The sequence below is a fragment of the Apodemus sylvaticus genome, chromosome 1, assembly GCF_947179515.1.
Source record: "Apodemus sylvaticus chromosome 1, mApoSyl1.1, whole genome shotgun sequence".
NCBI lineage: Eukaryota > Metazoa > Chordata > Mammalia > Rodentia > Muridae > Apodemus > Apodemus sylvaticus.
This window is the reverse complement of record NC_067472.1, coordinates 43,388,860-43,413,104: the sequence shown is the minus strand read 5'-3', so window position 1 is coordinate 43,413,104 and position 24,245 is coordinate 43,388,860.

The window sequence follows — 24,245 nt, the reverse complement described above, 5'->3', positions numbered from 1 at the left end:
TTTAAAATATTAATATTTACCTCCTTTTAGATTCTTTAAAATTTTTTTAAAAATTATTATCTTAAATGTTTTTACAGTCCAGTTGTTATCCCTCTCCTGTTCTGTCCTCTGACAGTTCCTCATCCCATTCCTCTTCCCCCATTTGTAAGACAATGTCTCCACATACCCTCCTCCCCTCATGCCTAAAGGCCTCCCAATTCCCTGGGGCCTCAAGTCTCTCAAGGTTAAGGTGCATCTTCTCTCATTGAGGCAAAACTAGGCAGTCCTCTGCTGTATGTGTCTGGGCCTCTGGCCAGCTAGTGTGTGCTGCCTGGTTGGTGTCTGAGAGATCTACTGGATTCAGGTTTATTGAGATTGCTGGTCTTCCTATAGGGTTGCCGTACCCTTCAACTTCTTCCAGTCTTTCCATAATTCAACCACAGGGTCCCTGACTTCAGACAATTGTTTGGGTATGAGTATCTGGTTCTGTCTTAGTCAGTTACTTGTTGGGTCTCTCAGAGGGCAGCGATGCTAGTCTTCTGTCTGTGAGCACACCATAGCATTAGTAATAGATTCTTGTGTGTGGCTAATGTTAACAGCACAATTAAAATAGCAACTCTGGTAGTTCAATCATTTGTTCTGCATCTTTCTCTATGTAGTTTATTCTTATTGCTTTGTTTATAGATGGTAACATCATGATGTGCAACATGCAAAGTTAGATCTAATTTTGGAAGCATTTCCACACTGAGTCAAGGATGCATGGGAGGCTTGGTGTAGGAGGAGGATGGCACTTCAGTCATCAACTCTGATCAATGACTCAATGTACCTGAGTGTACCAGCACAACTGGCCAGTGATTGAATGCTCATCTTGGACATTCTAGCCCCAGCTTAGAGGAATTCCAGGGCAGTGAGGCAGGAGTGGATGGGTGCGTGGTGGAGCACCCTTAGAAGTCACCGAGGTATGGGGGATGGAATAGGGTCATTCTGGAGGGGAAAGTGGGAAACAAGATAACATTTGAAATGTTAATAAAGAAAATATCCAATAAAATAAAATAAAAACAGAGATGTGAGAAACAAGACTTGAATTTTTCAATCATTTTCATAGTTTGTTCTTTAAATGATTTAATTTTTCTATCAATTCAGGACTTTTCAATTTTGATTCCTTTCTTGTGGAAATTAAGAAAATTTCTTCATTAATTATTACTTTAAAATGGAATAAGAAGCCACAGTTTTAACTTAAAAACTGTAGGAGATAAAAGAATCGAAATACCTTAAAAGACAATGACCACAAATATGGTAGGTTTTTCGCATCTTTAGCAGGTTTTCATGGTATACCCAATACTTCCTTTGATCCCATTACTGCTACTTGTTGGATGAATAATAAGTTTTTTCCATGTTCCGTTTTAATTGTGAAAGTAATAGACATTTAACAATAATAGACTTTTCCTACCTCCTACTTTATTAAACTAAATAAAATAAAACTCATGCGACTATCTGATACCAAGAGTTGCTTAACACCAAAGATTGAAGATTTTAAGAGCATATAAATATCAAAGCATTTACTATTTTTTATGGAAAGGCTTTTACTCTGCTTCCTAAGAATAAACCTGTATGAGGAAACATGAGAATTTTAGCACTTAAACACACTGGCAAGTTTTAGCACTTGTTGCATAACAGCAATGTATTGTCCCTGAACAATTATTGACAATTATGTTTCTTTAATATTGTGTTTTCCGACTATTTTTCTGTTCATTTGATTCAATATTCGGCTAACAAATATGGTGCATTTAATTTGTCATGTTTGTATACTCTCCTTATTCTAAAGTGGTTTCTTTTCCTTTTGCATCTTTTATGGTTTTGACATCTTTGAAAACATCTGTTTAGCCAGTCTGAAATGAGTCTCATATTATGAATGAATTTTATCATTGTCACATCTGAGTTATACATTAGCAAATAGGTTGCAGATATTGTAGCTATTTTCTTTATTTTTTAATTTATTTTTTTATTGAATATCGTCTTCATTTACATTGTTAATGGTAAAACCTTTCCAGTCCCCCTCTCCTAAGACCTCAACTCCTCCCCTTCCTCCTTCCCCCTGCCTCCAATTATAAGCCTCTCCACCCAACACACTCCCTCCCCCCTTGGTTTCCCTTTGTTGGGGCCTCTGTTGAGCCTTTACCTGGCCAAGGACCATTCCTCCCACTGATGCCCAACAAGGCCTTCTTCTGCCACATTTTTGGCTGGAACTATGCGTGCCCCTTGGTTGATGGTTCAGTCTTGGGATGCCTGGATGGCCGAAATCATTGTTCTTCACATGGGGCTGTAAACCCCTTCAGCTCCTCTGGACCATCCTCCAGCTCCTCCACTGGGGACCCCATGCCCAGTCCAATAGTTGGTTGTTAGCATCTGCCTCTGTATTTGTAAGGCTCTGTGAGGGTCCTTCCAGAGACAACCATGGTATGCTCCTTTTGATATACACTTCTTGTGGTCCATAGTAGTGTCAGGATTTGTTGACTGTTTATAGGATGAATCCCTAGGTAGGGCAGTCTCTGGGTGGCCTTTACTTCAGTCTCTGCTCCACATATTGTTTCCCTTATTGCTCCTGTGGCTGTTTTGTTCCCTTTCTTAGAGGAACTGAAGCACCCTCACTTATGTCCTCCTTCTTGAGCTTGGTGAATTGTAACTTGTTTATTTTGAGCTTTTTGGCTAACATTCGCTTATTAGTGAGTGCATACCATGTGTGTTCTTTAGTGATTGGGTACATGATGGCAAGGACTTTGGCAGGGAGAAGTGCCAGGAACTTTCTAGGAAGTTCCTGTTGTTTGAATTCATCTAACTGGTTTGACCTATGTGCTGGTTATGTTTATGCTAATTTGCTACAAGGTAGAGTCATCTGAAAGGAGGGAAAATCCTGCCACACACCAGGCAATGGTCGAGCACACCTTTAATCCTAGCACTTGGGAGGCAGAGGCAGGCAGATTTCTGAGTTCGAGGTTAGCCTGGTCTACAGAGTGAGTTCCAGGACAGCCAGGACTACACAGAGAAACCCTGTCTCAAAAAAAATAAATAAATAAATAAAAAAAAAAAAAAGGAAAATCCTGCCACAAGATCAGGGAAATTATCATAATTAATAATTGATATGGGAGGGTCCAGCCAATTGTGGGAGATGATATCTTCAGTTTGGGAATCCTGGGTTCAATAAGAACACTGACTGAGCAAGCCATGATTGACAAGTAAGCGACCCTCCTCCATGGACTGTGCTTCAGCTCCTGCCTCTAGGTTCTTTCCTTATTTTGGTTTCTATTCTGACTTCTTTCAATGAACAACAGTGAGATGAAAGTGAAAGTCAAAAACACCAAGTTGCTTTGGTCATGGTTTATCATCAAAGCACCATTAGTTAAGTCAGAAATCAGTCCTGGGATCTTGGAGTATTGCTGTGAGAGATCTGACCATATTGGTTTGGGGAAGATTGTGGAAGCACTGGAAACTTTGGGCCAGACAAGCCATTGAGTGTTCAACGACTGGTGAGCTCTTCTATGGGAGCTTGAGAGATAAGAAAGCGGAGAGCAATCCAGATGGCAGATGATCGAGGCCTGGCCTTAAAATCTGAGAGGGAAGTTTGAAGTCTCTAACGATTCTATCAGACATTTGCTATTTTGAGTTGAGAATGTGTGGTCTTGGTTTGCTGGGGTTGAAGAATCAGCCATGATTAATGAAAGTCCAGAACTACTGAATCAAAAACTTTGCTCCCCTGGGACAATTGATGGTGGTGAGCTGGAGCTAAGAAATTAGTGGTGGTTAAGAAGAGACCATCATCACTGAGGTGAAATTTTCTTAGAAGTGTTTCCTCAGAGTTGGTATCTGAAGCTTTGTTTACAGGTAGCCGTGGTTGTTGAGGTTTCATCACAGAAATATTAACTGTAATTAGTACAACTTATATCCTTGAAAAATTAATACACTGAAGGCCAAGCCATTAGCACTTCAGATTTGAATTGTAGTTGAAGAGAATTTCCTTAAAATGTTAGCTTTTCAGAAGGCTATTAGGATAGACTTAATACAATATGACTTATACCTTTATTAAAAATTAAAAAAGTAATGGTATAACTTAGAAACTTGGGAGAAAATACCAAGAGAAAATGGTAAAACTTACAGGAAACCAAGGAGGCCTCAGGATGAAAGTGACCCTTGACCTTGGATGTCTTTGTTACAGGATATTTAAACCTGTTTCTAGTTAAGGTGTGGCTCAGCTTCAACATATACCTTTAATCCCGCTGGCTAGAATGCAGACACTTCCTTAATACTCACTTTTAATCCCAATCAAAGAAGGTAAAATTGGGTTTTAGGAAGAAGCACCCATGTCAGAAAGTGATGTCTAATTGAGTGACAGAAAAAGTGACAAATCAGAGGAAGATTTGACCTTGACCAAATAGGATATGCCCAGCTCTCACAAGAAGATAGAGGAAAGGGAAGCTACTTTAAGGAGAGACAGATCATGCAGGAAGAAAAGAGGTATACAGGGTTGTTCATGGAGAGCAGGACAGTAGAGTTGAGAGGGAGAGTGAAACAGCACAGAGAAGGAGGCAGTTTTTCAAGAAGACTTTTACAGAGAAGATTGAAGTAAAGACAGGATGAGAAGGAACCAGAAGATTAGAAAACATTGCTAGAGTTAGTTTGGAGTCAAGCAGAACAATTCAGAGGCCTAAAGAAAAGTCAGATTGAGGAAGACAGCTGGGAGAGGGAGAGGGAGCCAGAACAGCTGAGCTGAATCAGCTAGCCACAGTCCAGAAAGAGCTAGGAAGGGGTGAGCTTATTCAACAGCAAGTATCAGAGCCTAAAAACATTCTAGGCCTAGGTAAGATTGTGTGGTGTTTGGAAGATTCTAGGACTAGGTTAGCAGATGGAGGCAATAAGCCTTGCAGACAACAATTACAACAGGAGAATAAAAGTTACTATTATACTTGGTCTCCAGAAGGAAAGGAAACGAGAAAATTGTCATTCTTTCAGTATGTGGTAATTTGTTATGGTAGCCCTTATATCTTGATTAGCTTTGTTTTCTTTTTCCTTCCTTCCTTCCTTCCTTCCTTCCTTCCTTCCTTCCTTCCTTCCTTCCTTCCTTCCTTCCTTCCTTCCTTCCTTCCTTTCTTCTTTCTTTCTTCCTTCCTTTCTTTCTTTCTTTCTTTCTTTCTTTCTTTCTTTCTTTCTTTCTTTCTTTCTTTCTTTCTTTCTTTCTTTCTTTCATTTTTGGCAACTTGACACAAGCAACTTGTCACACCTCTGCTACCCCTTTAATTTTAAGCAGCTCTTCCTAAGAGGTATCAAATTGAGTGAATCAGTAAACTTTAAGTGCGAAGACCTATTTTTTTCCTTATCAAAAGGACAATTCCCTTGGATGTATTTAAAAATATCATCTGCAGTGAATCTTAATCCCAGTTTATGCTGATAATGTCAGGAGACCTATGCTGCACACAACACTGCTAATTTCTGCAGCTGAAGCAAGTATCCATAAAGTATTCTTATGCAGGAGTTTCTGTTGAAATGGATGAGGTAGCCTGTGGTAGGGCAGTTTTGGTAGCTTGAATCATCATGGAGTGGTTTTCTTTTTGTGTCTGTGTAATTCAAGGGCAGAGATTCTAGTTGTAAGAAGGATTGAAGGAGCTGAAGTGGTGGTTTGCAATATCAACCAACCAGATCCTCCAGAGCTCCTACCAAAGAGTACACATGAAGGCACTCATGGCTCCAGCCACATATGTAGCAGATGATGGCCTTGATGGGCATCAATGGGAGAAGAGGCCCTTGGTCCTTTGAAGGTTTGATGCCCCAGTGTAGGGGAATGCCAGGACTGGGAGACAGGAGTGGGTAGGTAGGTGGGTGGGGGAGCACCTTCATAGAAGTGGGAGGGGAAATGAGATTGGGGGTTTCTTGGGGGGGGGAACCGGGAAAGGGGGTAATATTTGAAATGAAAATAAAGACAATATCCAATAGAAAAAAAAGAGTGATCACTCATGAGGGAGGGTTTAAAGCTCAATACTCAAAGCATGCACAGGCTAACAAGAGCTTGGCTTCCGCTTCCATTCAGACTCTGGGCACTCTGTTGCCGTGTCTCCAATTTCACTGTGGCTTTGTGATTTCTGTCTTTTTAATTCAAAGTTATCACTCTTATTTTATCTCAAAGTCAAGGCATGAGGATGAACTGAACAATTTCCAGGCCATTGAAATTCTTAGAGGAAAATCCTTGACCTCTAGTAACACATTTTTGACCTGCACATTTTTTATTTAATGCACCTATAATGGCATTTTAGGGGTGAGAAATAGGAAAATTAAACATAATCATAATTATGGCTGATAATTTATGTGTTTGTTTCAGCTTCCAGTGATAATGGAAAATAAATGTATGAGTCGTGTGAATGCACAGAGTTAATTTTATCCCAATTACACCCACAGTTCATACTCTTCACGAGAAAAAATAAAGAATTTTAATTAAACTCTTAGATTCAACCCTCTGAGAACATAAGGAATTTGTAATAACCTTTGTCTTAACTCTCTTCAGTGTGATGAATCAACATAGCAAAACGTTTGAAAAGAACTGATTTTAGCCGTATGTAAATAAAAATCTTTTTTATTTTCTGAATAAGAATCAATCAAGCATATATGTAATGTTTATTGAATTTTACTTAGAGCCAATAGTGGTAGAATATATAACAAACTTGGCAGGTCTCAGGGTTATCTGAATTCTCAGCAGTTCCAGGCTACTGTCCTCACTTGGAGTCCTCTGTGCCTGTAGAAGAAAGTGAAGAATGGATTATGTAGGTTCAAGGCAGCTCTGTAGTTGATGGCACAGCTGTGTGCATTGTTCAGGCTTTTCATGTGGCCATTATGGGGTTGAAACCCTCTTTAGAAGAACTGCATATTGCTAACTTTGTTGCACGTTTTCATTGTATTAATTTTTAATTTAAAAGAACCCAGATGTCCCTCAATGGAGGAATGGATACAGAAAATGTGGTATATTTACACAATGGAATGCTACTCAGCAATTAAAAACAATGAATTCATGAAGTTCTTAGGCAAATAGTTGGAACTGGAAAATATCATCTTAAGTGAGGTAACCCAATCACAAAAGAACACACATGGAATGCAGTCACTGATAAGTGGATATTAGCCCAGAAGCTCTGAATATCCAAGACACAATTCATATATCAAATGATTCCCAAGAAGAAGGAAGGAGAGGTCCCTGGTCCTGGAAAGGCTTGATCCAGCATTGTAGGGGCAGAGAAGGAGGGGGTTGATTGAGGGAATGGGCAGAGGGACGAGGGCTTATGGGACTTATGGGGAGGGCGGAACTGGGAAAGGGAAAATCATTTGGAATGTAAACAAAGAATAAAGAAAATAAAGGAAAAAATAAATAAAATTTGAAAAATTTGAGAATTTCACAGAAATCCTGTAATTACATCATTTTCACTCTCTCCTCTTTCTTCTAACTTCTCCCTACTCCTCCCTCTCACATTCATGACCTCATTTTATTCACTACTGTTGTGCTTATGCACACATGTGAATGCAGCCTGCTGAGTTCATTTAATGTTGCTTATATGTATATATGTTTAGGGTGGGGCACTTGAGATTAGATATCACAAGCTCATTGTCAGAGAAGAGTGATTCTCTTTTAGAAGTCATTAATTGCATGTAGCTGTTCATCTAGGGTGAGGGCTTTGTGATTTCCTTGTTCATACTGGCGTGCCAACTGGTATTTTCACTGTATAGGTCTTGTTTGGAGTATGATTGCAGCCTTCCTGTCATATAGAAAACAAAATCTCAGTGGATGTCATGATCCTCTGTCATGATGCTCTTACAGGTTGCCCCACCCCTTACCCCCATTCTTCATGCTTCCTGAGTTTTAGGTGTTGGGGTTATATTGTAGATTTATCAACTGGTATTGGGCATTGAGTCATCATTAGTGATTGTACAGAGCCATATTGGGGCAGTCTTGCACTTGGTCAGAGTTTGACTTTGGTCAAGGTTAACTTCTCCCAGTTAGCCAGGATCCTGCTCCACCTAGGGTGGAGTGCACGTAGTAAAGGTTAAGTTCATTGTTCTTCCTGGTATAGGGATTCCTGAATTAAACAGGTGACCCACCCAGCTGCCGGAGCAGTCAAGACGAAGACCTCCAAGAGAAGCTAGACAACTTCCACCGGAACTCAGCCTGGAGTCTGGGGGGAGGGTTTGCCCGAACTGTTATAAGGTCTGGCGCCATTAAAGTTTACGGCTTTGATCAGTGAACATTGACTTAGCCGTACTTTCTTTTCGCCGCTCTTCCCTATGACCCCAAAATTCTCTCAACAGGTAACCCGGTTTACATGTAGCTGCTGGCGGCTACATAGTGGCGCCTGAACGTGGGAAGACCTGGCACGAGAGAATTTCTTGAGGTAGCCCTATCCAGCGAAGCTTCGCAGAAAAAGGTGAAAATTAATGGTGTCCGCACGGTAAGCAACATAGAGGGCAAAACTAGCGCTAGTGAATTCGTGTCTATGGTTGTGAGTGCAGGAATGGATACAGTTTTTCAAGCATACTGCGTGGACCCAGCGCAGGACTGCTTGGGTTGATAAGATAGGGAAATATGGGGAAGGAATTTGGTAGGCATTTGCCCAAAGCTCGTAAGAGCTGATTTCGGCGAAAAGAAAGGGGTTTTTAAAAATAGGCATATGTCCACAGCTTCTAAGAGCTGTTTAAAGAGGAAAATGGATGCAATTGCTTAACAAGCACGCTTAACTTTCTGTGTATCTTTCCGTGTTTGTCCCGGTGCACCGACTGTCTATGTGTATGTTTATGTCCTCTCTGTGTTTTTGTGTGAATGACTGTTTCATGTTAAAAAGAAAAATTGGTAAAGATTACATCTGCTGGTAACCTCTTGAGCTAGCCACAGTTTGTGTGGGGATTGATTCAAAGCCACGCTGCAACAGCGTAGCTCACTCACCCAAGACAGAAACATGACTGGGGAAAAAGCCGCTCTTAAAAGCCCAGAAACCTCAAGATTTGGGAAGACCTTGGTTTGGCTTGTGAAATTCATCTAGTCGCTTTATACTTGTTTCTAATTGGTTTTAATGATATAAGGCTTTACATTTCTTGACTAAAGAGTTATAAATTAATTGGTTATTATGTAAAAGGTATAGTGTTATTAAGAAAAGGTTAGTTTAAAATTGGTGATTCAGTGTTAGAGCTATCTTAACTAACTACACGTGGCCTAACGCCACTCATGCCTTGTTCTTGTTTATAATTGGATTTAAAGGTATATTTTGCATGTCTTGACTATAGAGTATTGGCTTAAGTCACTGCACATGATTTAAAAGGTATAATGTTATTAACAAAAGTTAGGTTAAGGCTGGTAGTTTAGGGTAGTCGCCATTTTGAACACGTGGCATGACGATTAAGGCTGGTAGTTTAGGGTAGTCGCCATTTTGAACACGTGGCATGACGATTAAGGCTGGTAGTTTAGGGTAGTCGCCATTTTGAACACCACGTGGCATGACGCAATCCAGGAAATACAGGCCTTTGGGACGCTCCTAAATTGGCATGGTGTTTCATGTGAATCTTGGCCTGGAGATTAGACTTAATGAAGATTAAGATCTAAAATATTGTCTCTTTAATAAGTTACACTGTTATACACTTGAACATAAGAACTGGCATACAAACCTTGTGCTGTAAATATGTGTTTGCCATTAATTTTAAAGAAAATAGATTGTTTAAAATTGAGATTTGCTTCCAAAATTACAATTGTGCTCTAATATTACAACAAAACATTGAGTTACAATAAAAATCAGTGTGTCATTGGCTACAGTTTTCAGTTTGCAGGCTCGTAATTGTTAACATTTTGTAATTAAGATAATTTTGAGAGTGATACAGCTATGAGTTTTAGAGGCCCATTGCCTCTTTTCCACAAGTTTATAGGCTACAATGGTAGGAGCAAAATTTAACCCTCCAAGATTAAAAAGGATATCTCTGTAGAAATGTATTTGATATCAAGTAGGTTCCTTTGACCATGAAATTACTGGTTTCTTTTGTTTAATCCTTAAATTGTCCTTGTAGGTTTGGGTCTGGTCTTAGATAAAAGGCTCAGATTAGAAGATATTTACATTTGAGGAATCTCATACAATGTCCTTGCCAAGGACTCAAGGTGAATCCTAGGGCAGATAAAAAAATTTACATTTGAGTTAATGCAAAGCTTAGAGCTGCCTCAGGGGAAGCTAGTGAGGAAGTTTTGAGAAATTGTTTCTGCCTTACAGGCCCCACCTAAGGAGTGTTTGGCTTTAAAAAAAAAAAAAAAAAAAAAAAGTGTTTTGTCTCTGTTTTTATACTAGAAGTTAAGATCTTAAAATTTTCAGTGTATAATGTTCATAGAATGTTTGTTACAGGCCCTTGCTCCTATAGACCTTTAGAATTTTTAGGTAAATGGCTTTCAAAGGTTGTTAAGATATATTAATTGGCTTTATCTTATATTTACCTCATTTTAAGCTTGCCACAGAAGGTCTTAAACCTCTGTTTTCAAGGTAGGAAACGTTTGTTCCTTGCTTCAAGCAACAATCAAATTTATTATTAATGGTTGGTCTATTACATGGCAAGCATTTTTAGGCAAAATTAATAATTGTTATCCAAAAGATAATTTGTACTATCAGATCACATGTTTATTCCTTTAAGTTTCTCCCTGCTTCAACACAGATACCTGAATTGGGTGCTATAGCAGCTATTTTTAAGATGTTAAAGGTCAAGCTTTTAATAATAGTAGATATACATAGCTCATGGTTTATAATTGCTTAAAATTGGTCCATTTTTAATACTGCTAATTCTTAATTTCTACAGTTTGTACAAATGTGATTCAAATTTCTAAGAACAAAGGATATATTCTCTAAATGACTGTCCTTTAGGTATTTGAAATAATTTTATATTTTGTGCACATCAAATTATAAAGATTTGTTCTTGATGTCCTCAATTTCTACCTCTACCACGTAATGGTGTTAATCCTAGAGGACTTAGTTATTACAGATAAATGATATTCATATTTCTAATTTAAAAGATTAAAAAAATATGTACATGTGACTAATGATTCATTTTTAGGCTGTCTAGTTGCAACTGCTCTAACAGAAAAAGCAACTATATTTTATATAATTACATAGTTATTGCCTATGTTATGGTTTATACTTTGTGTTCCAACTTAAATTAATAAAACAATATCTTCTTGGAAGAAAGAAGAGAGGGGAAATTGTGTCCCTGTGCATATAATTTAAATTATGCTTACATGTTTTTAAGAAAATTTTAAAATTTTAAAATTGGATGCCAAGAAACTCCTTGCTAAATGTATATGACATCTTGTAATTAGACATATTGATGTCTAGGTGAAATGAAGGAATTCACTTACTAACATATGCCATGATCCTGATTTAATATTGGGGGAGAAGGCATGTCCTCTGTTTTTTTCCACAGAATGCTGCAGAAGATATGCTGACTGTGTGCTTGCTGAATGCCCAGACCATGGTAACATAAGAGCTATATTAGATATATGTTCTTGACTTACCTCAATTGTTAAATGTCCCAGGTTAGATAAATTGCCTAGCTTCAAGCTTTTAGACTTTGTGGGACAGAACATGGAGACTGTTATGCTAGCTTAGGAAAAATTAATTAGAAGAGTTAAAATGACTCTTCTCCTTATTGTGCTCAGCTGACTCAACCATAGACTGGTCTAGAAATAATTCCAATTTTGAAGATTCCAATTTTGAAGATGGCTAACAATCTTCAGCCAGCTGTGTTAATTTAACATATAGTCTCCACTTTTCCTGAGAAGTAACAGCTTAATTCTTGATTCACAAGGCTACCTCTCCCACCTCAGAGGCCAAGCTTTGGATCCTTAAAGTTGTTAATTTACAACTGAATTGGATACTTCTGGGACAAGTTAATCCTATTCCACCTTTAACTCTTGACCTTGTCTGTTAAGCAGACTGGCTGTCTCCACCCAGGCTCACCTGGATGGAGAGATTACATGTCTGTTAAAGACACTTGCAGACCCCCCTGGCTTCAAAACTTACACAAGTGGATCTCCAAAGAGGGAGCCACATAGAACTCAGATCTATGTGTGTTTGTTTATGAACAAACATGGGTACCAGCGAGACGTGCGAGGCAAAGCACTGCATGGGGAGGTGAATTTCTGCTTCTGAGTCCCCAGGAAGTACACCTAATTGCATAGGGGTTAACGTCGAGAGGCTGTCCTTAAAATAATAAGGGAGCCTATTACCCCTCCTCTGAAAAAGACGTTATACAATATTTAAGAGGAATTACGGTCAATGCTTCCCCTCCTGGTTAAGGCCCGCCTTCTTATGAAGGATATTTATCCACTTGTTTTCTACCTCCTCGTGTTCAAATTAATAAAAAAAAGGGAGGACATGTACAGAGCCATATTGGGGCAGTCTTGCACTTGGTCAGAGTTTGACTTTGGTCAAGGTTAACTTCTCCCAGTTAGCCAGGATCCTGCTCCACCTAGGGTGGAGTGCACGTAGTAAAGGTTAAGTTCATTGTTCTTCCTGGTATAGGGATTCCTGAATTAAACAGGTGACCCACCCAGCTGCCGGAGCAGTCAAGACGAAGACCTCCAAGAGAAGCTAGACAACTTCCACCGGAACTCAGCCTGGAGTCTGGGGGGAGGGTTTGCCCGAACTGTTATAAGGTCTGGCGCCATTAAAGTTTACGGCTTTGATCAGTGAACATTGACTTAGCCGTACTTTCTTTTCGCCGCTCTTCCCTATGACCCCAAAATTCTCTCAACAGGTAACCCGGTTTACATGTAGCTGCTGGCGGCTACAAGTGATTCTCTGAATTTTGACCAGTTGACCATTTCTGTAGTAGTCTCCATCTGACACAAAGATAAACTTCTTTGATGAAACTGTTGCAGGGTTTTAAGTTCATAAGTGCATCTTATTTTTTGCACAAATTCAAAACATTCTAACGAATTTTCTACCAAAATATTTACATGTCTAACACTTTCTAAGGATTTCACAATGGAGTACTATCAGCTGTGAGAGATAGCCATGAACAGTTATTATGATGTTTAGTTTTTTGTTGCCAATTTGACTGGATTAAGGGATTTCTAGAAATTAATAAAGCTTGCTTCAAAGTATTTTTGTGAAGGAATGCGCTCAAAGACCCAAGAGGTTCTAAATATGGGCAGCATGGCTCCATAGGCTGGATGTCTGGATGGAATGAACCAGCAGAACTGGAAAACCTGGACAGCTCCTGGCCTGTCTTGCAGGGCTGCATGTCTAGCCCGCACTTCTTTGCAGTGGCTGGCTGAGTCCACACACCTTAGCCCCAGAACCCAGGTTGTTGCTAGGAACTCTCCAGGACCCTTTGGAGCATTTTGCCCCAGGCTCCAGCTGCATTGTTTTGTTCTCAAGCTTCTGGCTTCGAAGACTGAGCAGAATGGCTCGTTAATGTGGAGTTGCTTCTTATTATATTCATCCTAGGTAGATGAAATAGGACTAGATTTGAGTTGGATTCAGAGAGGAGAAGAAGAATGAGTGGTTGTGTCCTCACCATACAGAATTTCAAACTTAATTCTAAAGCTGCAGGCTTCAAAGACTTTTTCGTGTGTGTGTGTGTGTGTGTGTGTGTTTGTGTGTGTGTCTGTGTGCGCGTGCGCGAGTTTGTATGCGTGTGTATTTAGGCCAGAGGACAACTTGTAGGAGTCGGGTCTTTCCTTTCACCAGTTGAGGTCCTAGGAACATAATAAATCAGGTTCCATTGTTAAGTGATCTTGCTCCCTGCCCCTACCGCTTTATATTTTGCAGCCACATTAGAATTGCTCTGCATTTTTCTTCTGTCTTGGATTGCACCTCCCTATCCATCCTACACTTCTCAAACTTTCCAGGTCTTATGACCAGATGTACGGAATCTCCAGGCTCCTTCCACAATTCTTTGAACCCATTTCCTTTGCCACTTCTGTACTGCAACTGGATTGAGTTTTCTTGGCTTAGGTGCTCAGCTACCTAAAGCTCTTGCTGAAGATGCTTTATCCTTACCTCATGCTTCTCTTGTCTCGCTTATACCTTTTGTCCATCATCATGAGTGCTAATTTCTGTGGCAAGGCGCCTTTAGAGCAGGTTATATCCCCATGCACTCCATCTGCCACAGTGTAGCCTCCTACTCATTCACACACATATCTTGAGAAAACTTTTATAATGTAACATTTATTAATTGTTTGATAATTAATTAATTGTTTGTATAATATATTTTATTTTCACCCCAATCCTTCATCTCTTCTGAGATCCATCCCCACTTCCCTATGCTTCAACTTTGCTTATTCTATTAAAAAGTAGTAACTCATCACATTGGAACAATGTGAAATTTTTTAGTATGAATACATAATTTTGAATATACAGATAAGCTACAAATGTGGTGAATGTATATCTCAAATCTGTACACACTTATTGCTAATATTGCCCTGTCAGTTTCATCATTTATATCCTCTTCTTACAAAAAATGTAAACATTTTTATATTGTATATAATATGTAACTATATTATATAATATACTGTACTATAATTATATAATAATTATAGTTATATCTAATAATAATATATAGTTATATTTAATAATTTTAACATTATTTTTCTGAACTATTTGATTGCAGATGGGATGTAGGAAGCCTTCACCTTTTCTAACTATGACAATATACACTTTCTAAGAGTAGGGAGTTATTTGGTTTAGTTAGCAATATTGTCACTTCATTTCTATCTAACTGGCATTATATTTTGTTAACTTGTTCCCTAGTGAATTTATGGATTCCTATTACAGTAGAGCTTATGGTTACGTGTTTAGTCAGATTGAATGCAGAAAATCATAGCACATTGCTTTCTGTCTATCCATCTGAGAGTCTGTCTTTCAAGCAAGTAATTTTTTAAAAGGCTTCCTTTCACCCGGGCATTTTATTTGTTAGTCCCTTTCAGTACTATTTTAATTATTTCTTAAATGGCCACTTCCAAGGAAGGCAAAGGCCAATTTTGTTCCTTTTGTTTTAGCTTAAAACAAAATTTGTTTAGATTAAAAGTTTGCTTAGAGTCAGTACTGGCCCCAGGCCTGGAACACCATTAGATGCTAAGTGAACATTTGACACCTGACCAAACTGACAGGAAGCCATTTGAATAGCTGTGAATCCTACCTGGGATTGAGAGTCATCTGGACACCACTTTTCAGGATTATCTTGCAGTTTCTAAATAAAAATAGGTCAGAATGGAGACCCCAGGCCCTCCCTCTCCCCTCTCAGCTTCCAGCTGCAAACCTGAGTGAGGGTTCTCTCCTTCTGCAGTCCCTTCCTTTGCTCAGGGTTACTAAACGTGTCTTACCCTGGTGGCCCCATGGGACAAAGGTTCACATTTCTCTTTATTTTCCAAAAAGAAAAAAAAACCAAAAAAACAAACCTAAAGGCATATTTTTTCCTAGACAGCGATGAAAGCATATTAAATGAACTGTAATTGTCTGCTAAGTGTATTTTATAAACAAGCAAGCCAGAGCAGAGTGTTTTCAAGCCTTTAAAATACTTGGGAGACTAAAAATAGCCTGCCAACCTTGAGCACAAAGCTGTCAAGCCAAAGACATTAAGTATTTCTGAAAAAGAATTCGGAGGAGGTTGGTAGAGAAACATTGAAATTCATTGTGAATCTGGTTTTTATTTTTTTTAAGAATGAGGGTGTAGTTATAACATCGATGCATAGTTACCCTAAATGAAAAGAATGAATGAACAAATTCCAGTCACATTGTAAGGTTCACAACTGAGCAAAATTCTGTACATTTATATTTTTCTTTTAGTTGTTGGGATTGTTATGTGTGTCTGGTTCGTCAAACAGGTGTAGCTTATTAAATTGATGTGGCCAATGCTAATGTATTTAGAAATGAAGTACATATACAAGCTGATAGACATTGGAGAAATGCTGCTAAATATGTCTCAAAATGTTTCTCAGAGTGTGAGGAGTTTTAAAGCACTCCCATTTGAAAAGTATCGGTAGTAATGAACTGCTAGTCAGAGCTGAAACTGAGAAAGAAAGAAAAAAAAAACAAATAAAGCAGTGGCAGAAAGCTCCTCACTGAGGAATATTTTCTGCTAGGGAGTCCATTGGCATTCAGTTGTCTCATTTAATTATCCCTTATGTGATTCAACCATTATTTATGAGCTTCGTGTTCTTAAAGAGCTCTGGGCTCTTCTTGCCAATGTTATGGCATATGATGAGGCCCAGCTACACGGTAGGGGGATGTGTGTGCTAATGCGTCGGTCCACACTCCTGGCGTGTTTTCTATCTGAACTCATCAGCTGCCAAAGCATGCAGAGCTCTCTCTTTAAAGATAAAACAGTAAGTAGGGTTTTAACATTGTGTGGGGTTTGGCAGGCATCACACACTCCTGCATTATTTAGGTAGCGCACTGTCCCTAAAATGTGAGCAGTATATGTTCCGTGTTCAATAAAAATCATTTGCATGGGACTTACACCAGCTTCTGATTTCATCTTTGCCACTTGCAGTGAGGAGATGAATTCACAGAAATAGTCTGTTTTAATTAACATAGCTGTTAATCATATGGCCTATAGAAGAATTTCACAGTTTTACTTTGAATCCAAACCCATTCTCACCTCCAATCCCAGTTTGAATGAAATATACTCCATTGTGGGTCTGTCTGTCTATCTGATGAGTTAGGATAGTTGTAGAAGACATCAAAGTAAGAACCATAATTGTTGTTTGGAGGATGCAAAAATGTCTGGGAAAGACACAATCAGTCACAAAACATGTCAGCATTGAAGAAAACTATTTAAAAGAAAATGAATAAGCAGCGTCGATTTGTAAAATACTATGAAGGCAAATAGTCATCAATGAAGTCAGCAATGGTTTTGTCAGCTTCATCTAAAAATAAAAACTCAATGTTTAATAAACATCCTAACATGAAAATCAGTGTTTCTGTTAGAAGGAAATGGAGTTCAATATGTTTTAATTAAAATTCAATGCCTAATAAGAACTTTCTTTTCCAAGGGAAAAAATAGATCCTCAATTAGAGAAGTCTAAATGACCAGATCTCTGGATCCTAGTGAGGAGAATGCATGTAGATGACTTAAGCAATTGGGGGAAACCCTTTACTCTGGCAGCTTAAGGCAATTTCCTTTCTAATTTGAAATCCCAAATTAGATTGAAATAACAAAGATAATATAATATAGTCATAGTAGAGAAAATTAATGTTCTCAATCATATTTTAAGAGGACTATGAATAACAGATACACATGTCACAGCCGTGGATCACAGCCATTACTGAACTGAGCTAAACAAGCATCCTATGTCTGCACAGACAGAAGGAGTTTCCATGTCTCACTTCTTTCAAAGAAACTTTCAAAACTTCAGTAGGGTAAACAAATTCACAACTTTACCTATATCTTTTGAAGGTTTGCCTTTCTCTTCACTCATTCAGAGCATCTTAAAACAAATTTCTATTTTCCCAGACACACATGGAATCTCTGGCACACAGGTCTTCTAGCAGTCGTTAATTAAATACATTATTCTCAAGTTCAGTATATAGAAACACATTGTGAGATTTATTGATTATGTGAGTCTGTCATTGAAGTCACACAAACGGAATAGCAATGACATAAGTAGATGACACAACTCTGTGATTATGGAACCGCCATAAAAGTGGCCCTAGGAGGTATGTTGTTCCTTAAGAAGTTGTTATATTTTGTGGAATAGTTTGAAGAGTATTGGTGTTAGGTCTTCTTTGAAGGTCAGATAGAATTCTGCACTGAAACCATCTGGTCCTGTGCTTTTTTGGTTGGAAGACTTTCTATGACCCCTTCTATTTCTTTAGGGGTTATGGGACTGTTTAGATGATCTATTTGGTCCTGATTTAATTTTGGTATTTGGTATCTGTCAAGGAAATTGTCCATTTCCTCCAGATTCTCCAGTTGTGTTGAGTATAGGCTTTTGTAGTAGGATCTGATGATTTTTTGGATTTCCTCAGTTTCTGTTGTTATATCCCCCTTTTCATTTCTAATTTTGTTAATTTGGATACTTTCTCTGTGCCCTTTGGTCAGTCTGGCTAAGGGTTTATCTATCTTGTTGATTTTCTCAAAGAACCAGCTCCTGGATTCATGGATTCTTTGTATGGTTCTCTTTGTTTCCACGTGATTGATTTCAGCCCTGAGTTTGATGATTTCCTGACTTCTACTCCTCCTGGGGGAACTGGCTTCTTTTTGTTTCAAGGCTTTCAGGTGTGTCATTAAGCTGCTAGTGTATGCTCACTCCATTTTCTTTTTGGAGGCACTGAGGGCCTTTTCAACAAATGGTGCTGGTTCAACTGGAGGTCACCATGCAGAAGAATGGGAATTGATCCATCCTTGTCTCCTTGTACTAAGCTCAACTCCAAATGGATCAAGGACCTCCACATAAAGCCAGACACTCTGAAGCTAATAGAAAAGAAACTGGGGAAGACCCTTGAGGACGTCGGTACAGGGGGAAAGTTCCTGAACAGAACACCAATAGCTTATGCTCTAAGATCAAGAATTGACAAATGCGACCTCATAAAATTACAGTTTCTGTAAGGCAAAGGACACCATCAAAAGGGCAAATTGTCAACCAACAAATTGGGAAAAGATCTTCACCAACCCTACATCAGATAGAAGGCTAATATCCAATATATATAAAGAACTCAAGAAGTTAGACTCCAGAAAACCAAATAACCCTATTAAAAAATGGAGTACAGAGTTAAACAAAGAATTTTCACCTGAAGAACTTTGGATGGCGGAGAAGCATCTTAAAAAATGCTCAACTTCATTAGTCATTAGGGAAATGCAAATCAAAACAACCCTGAGATTTCACCTTACACCAGTCAGAATGGCTAAGATTAAAAATTCAGGAGACAGCAGATATTGGCGAGGATGTGGAGAAAGAGGAACACTCCTCCACTGCTGGTGGGGTTGCAAATTGGTACAACCACTCTGGAAATCAGTCTGACAGTTCCTCTAAAAACTGGGCACCTCACTTCCAGAAGATCCTGCTATACCACTCCTGGGCATATACCCAGAAGATTCCCCAGCATGTAATAAGGATACATGTTCCACTATGTTCATAGCAGACCTATTTATAATTGCCAGAAGCTGGAAAGAACCCAGGTATCCCTCAACAGAAGAGTGGATGCAAAAACTGTGGTATATATACATAATGGAGTACTATTTAGCCATTAGAAACAATGAATTCATGAAATTCTTAGGCAAATGGATGGAGCTGGAGAACATCATACTAAATGAGGTAACCCATACTCAAAAGATGAATTATGGTCTGCACTCACTAATAAGTGGATATTAACCTAGAAAACTGGAATACCCAAAACATAATCCACATATCAAATGAGGTACAAGAAGAACGGAGTAGTGGCCCCTTGTTCTGGAAAGACTCAGTGAAGCAGTATAGGGCAAAACCAGAACAGGGAAGTGGGAAGGGTTGGGTGGGAAAACAGGGGGAGGAAGGGAGGTGATGGGACTTTCGGGGAGTGGGAGTCTAAAAAAGGGGAAATCATTTGAAATGTAAATAAAAAATTTATTGAATAAAAAAAAAAGAAAAAAAAGAAGTTGTTATAAAGCACTCAAGTGTAAATGCTAGTGACTTCAAGTATGAGTTTTCCGCTTAGATATTTTCTTTAAAATGGAACTGCCTTAGTTAGGATTTTACTGCTGTGAACAGACCCCATGACCAAGGCAACTCTTATAAGGACAACAGTTAACTGGGGCTGGCTTACGGGTTCAGAGGTTCAGTGCTTTGTCATCAAGGCAGGAACATGGTAGCATCCAGGCAGATGTGGGTCTGGAGGAGCTGAGTTCTACATCTTCCTCCAAAGGCTGCTAGCAGAATACTGACTCTCAGGCAGTGAGAACAAGGTTATTAAAGTCCACACTCACAAGGCCACACCTCATAACAGTGCCAATCCCTGGGCCAAGCATATATAAACCTACACAGAGTTATTAAGGTGAATAACTTAGGTAACCCATAAATAATTCTTCCTTTTCAAAAAACCCTTTAATCAGATATCTGTATTAATAATAATCTGAAACAGACATGTTATGCATTCTTCTGTAGGTGCCTGCTGCCTTATGTACCCATTTTTCCACAATGACTTCAAAACAGCAACTCATGAGAATACATACCATTCCCATTACTGGTCACCGTTATCATTTTCAATTGCCTTATTGTGGTAAACATTACTGAATCAAGGCTGTCTCCAGAGGGGCCCTGCCAAGCTTGAACTGAGCTTGGGGCCCCCAACAGAGGATCTGGAGGGTTGTCGGGGGAGATGAAGGGGTTTACAGCCCCATGGGAAAAACAATGACTTTGGACTCCCAGATACCCCAAGACTCCCAGGGACTGAATCATCAACCAAGGGGTATACATGGTTCCAGCCAAAAATGTGGCAGAGGAATGCCTTTTTGGACATCAGTGGGAGGAGTGGTCTTTGGTCAGGTAAAGGCTCAATAGAGGCCACAACGAAGGGAAACAGATGGGGGGGGGGGAATTTGGGGGAGAGGTGGGACTGTGTTGGGTAGAGGGGCATATACATGTAGGCATTGGGAAGGAGGAGGGGTAGGGAATCGTTGGGGAGGGGGTTTTGGGAGGGGGAAATTGGGAAAGGTTTTACCACTGGCAATGTAAATGAAGAAGATTCTCAATACAAAAACCTGTTAATTAAAGGATTTTTGTTGATTTTATCTTTGAAATGGTTAGGATGTTATATTATATATATATACATATATATATACATTTTCATTGTTAATATATCAAAAGGAATTTTTATTATGTATCTATTCACTTGAATTCTCTTTTGAAAAATGTGTGATTTAAAATATCATTACTTAAATTTCAAAACAAGTTTTTGTTTTCTTTTTATTAAAGCATTTATTTAATAACATTATTGGACATAAATATGTATTGATGTAAATCATTAATTAAGAAGCAATTGATAAAAATTTCCATTTTATACATTTATTCAAGTAGTACATTTAAAAAATATTCCCATCAAAAAAGATTCTTTTTTTATATAATATATCTGGATTAGAGTTTTTTCTCTCTACACATCCTGCAAGGAAGAATACAGGTAGCTCCCAGGTTTGCTCTATAGTATCTTTCCTGTTTTTCACAGAGCAGGATATAATGCTATCTTCTTCCCATGGATCTATCTCCTTGCAAGTGTAGAAGCTGTTTTTCTCAATGGAGCCTCCATTTCTGCTCAGAGCACTCTATTTGCCAAGATGCTTCCAGATATGAGCACCATCAGCATCTGCCTTCAGTTAATTTTCCTCCTCCCTTCCTCTTTCTTTCTTTCTTTCTTTCTTTCTTTCTTTCTTTCTTTCTTTCTTTCTTTCTTTCTTTCTTTCTTTCTTTCTTTCTTTCTTTCTTTCTTTCTTTCTTTCTTTCTTTCTTTCTTTCTTTCTTTCTTTCTTCCTTCCTTCCTTCCTTCCTTCCTTCCTTCCTTCCTTTCTCTCTCTTTCTTTCTCCTCTCTCTCTGTCTCTCTCTCTGTCTCACTCTCTCTCTTTGAATATGTCACAAACTTGAGACTTTGCCTGCTACTTCTTTGCCTTTACCAGATTATCTCCCACTAATTGAATATATTTGAGTATATTTCTTATTTTACTAACATAGTACCTGGTTTGTTTTAGCTTGGTCTTCTGAATTTTTAAAAGATGATTTAGACTTTTAGGACTTTTCTTTTGTTCCAAGATAGGATTTTTCTTTGTAGCCTTGGCTGTACTGGAACTCACTTTGTTGACCAGGCTGATGTACTCAGAAATCTGCCTGCCTTTAAAGTAGAATATTACCAGGAAAATAATATATGTATATATGTGTATATATACTGAAATCTAAAGTAATAGAATACATGTAGAGTACAATAGCATATGGATTGGGTAGCCCAACAGTGTCTTTCTGTTCACTGCAGATACTGAGATTTTGGTATCTCCTTAATTCAGTTGGGTACTTCAACAGTTTCAGTATCATTTTGAAGACCTGGAACACTGTTGTTCTTTAATACCTGTTAGATGGCCTAGAAGGTTCCTGATGTCAGTGAAGATGCTAACAGCATTAGCAACAGGAGGGTAGATGTACCTACCAGCAAGGGGCTAAGGCAAACAGCCACAAGGAGCTAAGCTTTCTCCTGGGATATGCTTATTTCTAGGCTGGAAGCTGGAAGATACTGTTTTGGGCTGTTAGTTAATCCTTCTAGGAAATATCCTTACATATCGTTTATATGTCTCTTAGTTGGTGACAGATTCAATCAAGCTGACAAGCAAGATTAACCATCACATCCTGACTCAAATATGCGTGGAACACACCCATACTAAAAATTGTTTATTTGAAATTCAAATGTTACTACATATGCAATATTTTAATGTAAACTTTATTCAATCATGAACTGATATATACTGATCTGTATACTGATCTTTTTCTAGTTTGTTAAGAACTACTTAGGAATATGCATTTGATTTACCTTGAATACAATTTTAAATTTGTTTCTGTTCTTAGATATCACCCTTTCAGGCTGTTTAATATTAGAATAGTAAAATAATCAACACTGGGCAGTATACATAGACAATAAGCTTACGTGGCTGTGGATTGGGAAGTCCTATGATTCTGCAGGCAATGTCTGGTGATGGGCCAGAGATAGGAGAGTGTGAAAAAGTGAACAAGGTTAACAGGCAGGAGAGGCAGGTGTGGAGAAGGACCACATTCGCACTTTTATAATGTTTGTTTGGGAATTAATCCACCACTGGGAGAAGCATATTCACTTCTACAGATAGATGCATGATATAATCATGTCTAAGAAGACCCATCATTCCAAACCGACCATGACTGGAACAAGCTTCAGTACATAGAACACAGTATGTAGTGTTGGAAAGTACTCAAACCGTGACGCTCATATGTACAAAATGGTTTAAGGACAATTAATCTAACCATTTTCATAAATTTTGCATAGGTGTAACAACTTGGAAAGCTAAACTAGACTGAATAGTGTTTAATATGTTTTCAATGTTAAGAAAGTTTGGATTAAAAATAGAAATCAAAATATATCAATATTTTCCTTCATTTGATTGCAGTTATGACTAACATCTGAAAAATGACCATTTTTTCTTCTTTGAAGTCTCTATTATCCATCCATAAAATATTTCCATGAAGATGATAAAATAAATTGTTAACTAGGAAATGAATTATATCTTGCAATTTCATTAACTACAAGCCTAAAAGTCTATGGAACAATCTTGTTCTTATTCTATTACTAATCACAGCTCTTTGAACATGCATTTTTTTCAGAACTTGCTTTTAGAACTAGATTTTTCTTTTGGCATTTTCTAAGGAGAAATTTTAGAAAATCAGATATCATTTCCTCTTGGAACAGGACATAATTACTCAGTGGCATTTTATTTAAACGTCCAACTGGTTCTCAGAAGATTTTGCTTTGTTAGATTGGCAATATTCAGATCTTTCTGAAGAAAAAAGAAATTTAAAGGATATGTTATGTCATGATTAACTGGAGTGAGCAGCACCTACTTATGACTTTTAGTAATCTGCATGCACACATACACAAACACACAAACACACACATACACACAGACAGACAAAGACAGACAGAGACAGAAACAAAGAAAAGGGAGAGAGACTAAACCTTGTCAACATTTTTGCAAGGCTTTGAATTATATAAAGGGGAATTATATTTCTCCCTATACTGAATATTTCTCTTTTGTGTGATATTTTACTACACAACAAAACAAAACCTACCATCACAATAAAACCCTACTGTAATAAAAAATGGTCTCTGTAAATTTCTTTTAAAGCAATTTTGATTAAAATAATATTTTATATAGTATTTTTACGAAAAATTTCATATTAAGTTTACCATCTTTTTATTTTAATCATATTTTTGTGAGATGTAGCATTAAATTGTGCCTTGAGTTCATATTGTCATAACAATCGATTCTCTTTTTGGTAATAAATTGATACAGAAATATATATCATCAGAAACGTATAGAAACAACTTGAAGTTATAGAATTATATTGCTTGTAATTCCTTCAGGTCATTTGGTCAAGTTTCAGAGAAATAAAACAATAAAGCATCAAGAATATCCCAAGTAGGCTACATGGGCACAGCTTATTCTCATGGGTTATATGAAAATACTGTCATTATGATTTAATACTGTAGTGGATTTCCATGCTGAGGGGGGAGGA